This window comes from Ctenocephalides felis, unplaced genomic scaffold (genome assembly GCF_003426905.1).
Source record: "Ctenocephalides felis isolate EL2017-DRISC unplaced genomic scaffold, ASM342690v1 CF-g0.4_SCAFFOLD_00876, whole genome shotgun sequence".
Taxonomy (NCBI): domain Eukaryota; kingdom Metazoa; phylum Arthropoda; class Insecta; order Siphonaptera; family Pulicidae; genus Ctenocephalides; species Ctenocephalides felis.
The window spans coordinates 33,087-40,876 of NW_020537030.1; the positions used below are offsets into that span (position 1 = coordinate 33,087).

Genomic DNA, 7,790 nt, shown 5'->3' on the forward strand with positions numbered 1-7,790 from the left:
CTTCGGGAAGTTAAAAATAACAATTCCTACTGAGATCAAAAATTTATTAATAGCAAAAAGAAAAGCGAGACGCACTTGGCATCAGTCGCATAAGCCTTCAGATAAGACTTCTTTCAACCATCTCAATAATATCTTGAGGAAAAAAATAAAGGAATGGAAAAAATCTCTCATTCAAATCCTATCTGATGGAACTTAATAGATTCGACAACTCAATTTGGCAACCTATTAAACGAAAGGGCAAACCACCTCAAATAAATTATCCTTTAAAAATATCACATCAAAACAGCTTTAATGGGCGAAGAGTACAAAAGAAAAAGCGGAGCATTTGCTGATCACCTGGAATTACTTTTAGTGCTCAAAACATAACTCCAAATTTAGAAATAGAACAACTACTGCAATCAAATATCCAATCATCCTTCATAAGACACTTCTCACCCAATAATGTTTTCGAAAAAATTAAGAATTTAAAAAATAAGTCTGCTCCAGGATTAGATAAAATAACGCCAAGAATGCTAAAAGAGTTGCCCATGAAATCAGTTTTATTTTTAACTAATATCTATAATTCCATATTACAATTTAATTATTGGCCTACTGCTTGGAAGACAGTCGAAATTATTATGATAGCGAAATCAAACAAAGACCCTCACTTCACTTCTTCATATCGACCAATCAGCCTTTTGCCAATTCTTTCCAAACTAATGGAGAAACTTCTACATCGCAGATTGCTCGAAGATTATCCTCACGCAAACTGGCTACCGAACCATCAGTTCGGCTTCAGAAGAGAACACTCCACTACACAACAGTGCAACAGGATCGTGTATTACAGCCTGGAAGCCTTAAATAAAAAGGAACACTGTGTGTCTGTATTTTTAGATGTTTGCAAGGCGTTTGACAAGGTGTGGCATTCCGGTCTTTTATACAAAATCCTTTTAACATTTCCATCTTACTTTAAAATCCTAAAATCATTCCTTCATAACAGAAAATTTCGTGTAAAAATAAAAGGCGAGACCTCTACCATCAGAAATATAGAATGCGGTGTTCCACAGGGCAGTGTGCTAAGCACATTATTATACCTCCTGTATACGCATGATATGCCTACTGATGAGCTAGTAACTATCAGCACATTTGCTGATGACATAGCTTTAATATCAAAACATAAAGATATTTCATTAGCCAATTTACAGGTCCAAAAATACTTACTAACACTTCAAGAATGGTTTGCAAAATGGAATATTACAATCAATACCGATAAATCCCAACATCTCATCATTTCCTTAAAACGTCATAATAATCCAACTCTTCATTTAAATAACAAAATAATTCCTTCCTCCAATAGTGTGAAATACCTCGGACTACATATTGACTCAAAACTAAATTGGAAAACCCATATTGAATATAAGAAAAAACAAATTCAAATAAAAATCAAGGAGCTGTATTGGCTTATAGGAAGAAAATCAGATCTTTCTCTCGAGAACAAAGTACTCATTTACAAAATCATAATTATTCCTATTTGGACTTACGGTATAGAACTGTGGGGTTGCGCATGCAATTCCAACATCAAAATTATACAAACATGTCAAAATAAAATTTTAAGAATCCTCACTGACGCACTGTGGTATATATCCAACTACTGCCTCCACAAAGACCTAAATATTCCAACCGTTGCAGAATATATAAAATCAAGAAGCATATCCCACATCAAGAAATTAGAACTCCACATAAATCCCATCATCAAATCTCTGCCCAACCCAACAAGAAGACTGAAGAAGAAATGGCCCGATGACCTTCCTCATCTATAATCACAGAAGCATTCACCACTCGACGGAGTAGTTAATGCTCAGTTCCTGCCATAGTTAATGTTAATATTATTGTTTCTATATTTTGCAACTTTATTTTGTTAATGTTTTGTTTATTATTTACAGTACATTTTGTATTTAGGTTTAATTTTTTGTTTGTTTATATACTCAACAATTTTGTATTATAAAACTTGAATAAAGTTTTGATTGACAAAAAAAAAAAAAAATCTTTATAATTTAGGAGAAAGCTATTGGAAAATGTACTACAAAATATTAAAATTTAATATTTATAGACAATAAATTTATAGAAAATTATAGAAAACCAAATTAATAGAATGGTGGCAAAAAAGAAGGTATTTCGATACAAAATGCCACAGATTTCAATATTACAATCAGTTATTTTGAGCAAGTATGGAATAAGGCTGTCTCAATTCACAAAGAAACCGGAGGTATGTGGGAAATAATTAAAGAAATAAAAGCAACGATTAGAAAATTATATGATTTAAAAAATGAAGCAATCAAAATAAGATCAAGAACACAAACAATAGCAGAAGATGAACGTTTAACAATATACGAAATAGCAAAAAAAAAGAAAAATGGAGAAAATAAATATAATAAATCAATGTATAACTTGGGAAACAACTTATTACAATACAGTAAAGATATAATGAAAGAAATGGAAAAATTATACAAATATTTCTATAAAAAAGAATCAATACCAAACATAGAAAACCATGCTTGAAAAATACAATAAAATTATTAATAATATTTTCAATGAGAAGAAAAGAAAAATGGAGAAAATAAATATATTATATCGATGTTATAAATTTAGTAGCTTTCTATAATACAGAAAAACATAAACAAGCGGGTCTAATAAATATTGATATCAAAAAAGAATTTGATATGATGCCACATGCAGTCGAGTTTACCGAAACTCGGTTACCGAACCGAAGCAATCACATCGTTTAAAATATTTATTTAAAAGTATTATTTTGATTGTAGAGAAGAATGGAATAATAACGAGTTATGGATATCGAGCCACCTGACTCGGGTGGCGGTGAGTCACATTCCTTATCTGATGCTGATATTAATACAAATAGTGAAAGTGAATTGGAGTGGGATAACAATACATATTATGTTACAGAAGGTGACAAAATTCATTGGGTTAATGATACAACTAATATTAGAGATAAATCGGCAATAATAAATAGGAAAAACGATTTGGAAACTATTAAAAAAAAACGAAATTTTATCAGAAAACGGATTTATAGTGCATGCTGAAAGTAAAGATAAAAATATTGGAAGATTTCAACTAATGGCAGTAGGAAGGATCTTTCGTAAACATTTAATAAATCTAAGTAAGGATATAGAAGAAATCAGATCAATTGATAAAAATGAACTAAACATAGTATTGAGAAATTATAACTGTGCAAATAGAATAATAAGAGAAATATTTGACAATAATGCATATATACCTAGACATAAATTAATGAGATCGGGAATTATCTTTGATATATTGACCTAGAAATAGATAAAACAGAAATCTTAGGCAGTAAATGTTTAAAAGGAAAAAATAATGAAACTAAAAAGGTGACATCACAGCGAGTCAAAATTGTATTTAGAGGTAATAAGTTATCGGAAAGAGCTTATATACATTCAGTTAGTTGTAGGGTTGAATCATATATTCAAAGAGTAATACAGTGCCATAATTGCTAGATGCATGGCCACTCACAGGCACAATGTAGAAGTAAAATACGTTGTAGAATATGTGAAGATGAACATAAAATAGAGGTATGTAAAAGCGAATTAGTGATATGCTGTCTATGTTATCGTAATCATCAAGCGGATGATAAAGGCTGTGAGGTTTACTTAAAAAATAAAAAAAATAATGAGATTATGGCAATGCAAAATATAACATATTTTAAAACAAGAAACATAGTGCAAAACAATGGATACGCTAAAGCAGTTGGTAACAGCAATCAGTTTGAAATATATCAAAATAGTTACCCAGAAATCATTGATACTACTGCACGGAATTCAAATATAGGTAGTAATAGGTATCAAATACTATCAAATTGGAAGAAAAAAGAAGATTATTATGACAAAGAAGTGTTAATGAAAATTAATAAGCCGTATAAGAGGAATTATATGAGAAAGTATTACAACAGAAATGTTGAACCATGGTCGGTAATCACGGAACAAACATCTGTAATCTCGTTTTTAGTTCCCTCTCCCTCGTTTGGAGCGCTGGTAGCGCTACAAAACGGGCTAAAGAAAATATTCGAGAATCTAATATGGCGGAATAATATTTTAGTGTCAAAGTGTCAAATGTTTGTTAAAAGTTTATAACAAATATCATGTCAAAGTGCGGTGTACAATAATGCGGAACATCAACAAATATGCGAAAATGGTGTATTTCCTGCAGAAAATGACGTAATATGTAAAATGATTAGTAAAATAACTGGAGGCCGGGCTGAGCACTGATGGTGAGAACTAGGTGAATAAGTTTTATCAATATGTATACAACAAAATACTCGCATCTATTACTAGAACTTCTGATATAATTTTTTATTGTAGCTCAATAACTGAGACATTTAACAGTATCAATGCTAGGAATTTTAAGGTTATAAATACAAGACACCCGTCTTACTAAATCCCTTTCTGGAAGCTATGTTATTGAAAAATTATTCTTTTTATAACACTTTTTTGTATTGTTCTGGCAAAACTGAAGATGGAAAACCGTCCCTGAAAGGTGAGTTATTTAAAATTTTTTATACTACAAATTAAGTTCGTAGCAAATGATTCTAGATATTTTTTTTTCAGCAGAGGTTCTTAACTCAAGATATAAGCACTTCAGAGACCAGATATGCAAAAAACAAAATTTATACCATATAACAAATGTGTTGAGAAAAGAAGTCAGAAGGATAAATATACAAAAAAATATTGAGGCAGAAGTTACAAGAAAGTGTCAAATGTGCTGACAATTTTGCTTATCTTCCAGCAACATTAAATAAGAGGGCTCGTAATTTTATATTAAGTCAACTAAGAGAACATACAAAGAAGCGAAAAGGAAGAAAATTTACACTTGATGATAAAATTCTTGCTTTAACTCTGCATACAATTTCTCTAAGAGGTTATTACTTTTGGAGAAAAATATTTGTTTTGCCTGCTCCTCAAACATTGAGAAAGTTGCTCTCAGCAATTCCTTTGTATAGTGGTATTAATGAGACCCTTTTCCAAACATTGGGTTTAGCTATGGCACAGAAAAAATATGTGAATAGCAAAAACTGTATTCTGATGTTTGATGAAATATCATTATCATCTGCATTCTTTAACGACTGTAAAAACGATCATATTGTTGGTTTTCAGGAACTGGCAAATGGTAGAGAAAGTTTATTTTCTGATCATGCTCTTGTCCTTTTCAAATCAAATAGTTGATACTTGAACTGTACGCAATGTTCATATTTTTTGTGATTGATTAATGAATGTGTTTTTTTTTTATAAATCTATAGTAATAAATAATGAAGTTGTTAAATGTTTTAGCAAATGCAGAAATTGTAAATAAGTGTCTACTTCATGGAGTATATTTTGCTAAACAGTTTATTTCTGTTTATTATTGGTGATAATACATTTAACAGATGTCGAGAAGTATATAGATCATGAATTGTACAATAATTTACCGGATAACAGCAGAATAGTTTGCAAATGACATCCCCATATAGTAATTTATTTTAGTAAGCTGTTGATATGCTTTTCAGATAAAAGTAATTTTGGTTTTGTCCTTTAATTTATTGGCAAATGTGTTTGCATATAACTTTCTTGAACTTTTGCCAGTTACTGTTATGAGAACATAATGATTTCTTTTTCTTTGTGATAATGATGATAATGATATTTTGATCAACATTTAAAAGCAGATTAACGCAATGTACAGAAAAGGTTTTCAGATAGAGACTGTATATAGATTTAATGTAACTTATCATTATTTGATTGAGTACCAAGATGAATATAAACAAAGTTAATTTACAAGAATATCTTAGGCATAAATGTTATTCCTTATTTTCGAATATGTTTCTCTTTTTTGATTGCAATATAAATTTATGACCTTTTTGAATTGTTGTTGCTGGGATTTTAAGTTAACTTTTGAGCGCATGAAGAGAGTTTTAGTAACTTCTATCTCTTTTGTTTGGTATTTATTATTCGGATCAATTCTCAATACTTTAGTTATATGGTATAGATAATGTCTAAATTATATTTAAATTTTCTAGCGATTTAGAAAAAAAAATATAATTTAGATAGTTTTTTGACATGAAAACACACACACACACACACACATAATAGGAGTCTGTGCCTTAGGGCAGGTCTGTGAGCTAAAACTCAATCTCAATTCAGAGAAGAATAGTGTGTGATATGAAATGGCCATTTCATTTTGCAGTGCTGCAATTGGGCTATTTTTGAATACAAGAAAGCGAGGCTTGGACACACCACCCTGTCCACACAAGACATTGAACAACCATATGTACATATATATATATATATATATATATATATATATATATATATATTTCAAAGTAACTGGCAGCCCATTCGTCGAAATAAAAAAGGTATAAAGTATAAAAACTTTTATAAACTCTTAAAATAAAAGTTTTTATACTTTATACCTTTTTTATTTCGACGAATGGGCTGCCAGTTACTTTGAAATATGTTTCAACGTCGAAAAAACTATCAAGATATATATATATATATATATATATATATGTGGCGATATCAAGCAGGCTGGTTTTTATTTGTAAAAAACATTCGGACATGTCATGTATATTTTTGATATCAAAATATTTTTATAGTTAATAAATTTATATTTTTTTATTATGTTGGGAGTTTCTAATTTTATATATTATCATAATCATTACTACTCCCACATGGCAGGTCGAATCACCACATACGGTGGATCTGCTGACGAAACATGGAAATTTGTAATTAACCAGTATTACAACACTGGTCTGCTATAATCTGCTTTCCCACCACATTTTTATAACGTGTTTCCCTGTGTTTTTTTTTTTAAACTGTGAGATCAACACTGGGCAGGGAGTGTGTGGCGATATCAAGCAGGCTGGTTTTTATTTGTAAAAAACATTCGGACATGTCATGTATATTTTTGATATCGAAATATTTTTATAGTTAATAAATTTATATTTTTTTATTATGTTGGGAGTTTCTAATTTTATATATTATCATAATCATTACTACTCCCACATATATATATATATATATATATAGTGGATAATGTGTACATGTATGTACATTTCTATGCCATTTGTACATAGTGTATAAAGCTTAGTAGCATCTATTGTAATCATATATGATATATATATATATATATATATATATATATATATATATATGCACATACACAGTGGATAATATACATTTATGTACGTTTCTATGCTATTTGTGCATAGTTCATAAAGCTCACTAATCGTCATACATTTATGTGCAATTTATATATATATATATATATATATATATATATATATATATATATATATATATATATATATACAATGTGTATATATATATATATATATATATATATATATATATACAATGTGTATATATATATATATATATATATATATATATGTATATATATATATTTATATTTATATTTATATTACAGTACACATTATATATGTGTATATATACAAATATATAATATATACATTTATGCAAATTGCATATCTTATAAATATGTATTGTAATAGTATAATGTAACATGTTATTGTTGATATTATACACTTTTTTATATTCAATTTTGGTTTTTTAATTTAAAAAAAAAATTTGAATTCAAACGGTCTATATAATATTGGTGCATTTCTTCAGCATTTTATATTCGCACCCATGGTCGACGCTGGCGCCATCTACATTGGGAGAGGGAACTAACCCGGACAAATTGACAGTTTTGACCGAAAAACGTGGCAACGAAATATGGCCCGAGAG

The 7,790-nt window shown here is 29.3% G+C and overlaps 1 long non-coding RNA gene across 2 annotated transcripts; it reads left to right on the top strand.

The window, feature by feature from the left end:
* Positions 1 to 4,265: 4,265 nt before the first annotated feature.
* On the top strand, positions 4,266 to 4,640 carry LOC113365307. 2 transcript variants are annotated; one of them, XR_003366209.1, is made up of 3 exons: positions 4,266 to 4,293; positions 4,374 to 4,548; positions 4,623 to 4,640. It is a non-coding gene; the product is annotated as an uncharacterized LOC113365307 (long non-coding RNA). The 2 variants fall into 2 exon arrangements; XR_003366208.1 differs by having other exon boundaries at positions 4,620 to 4,630.
* Positions 4,641 to 7,790: the final 3,150 nt, after the last annotated feature.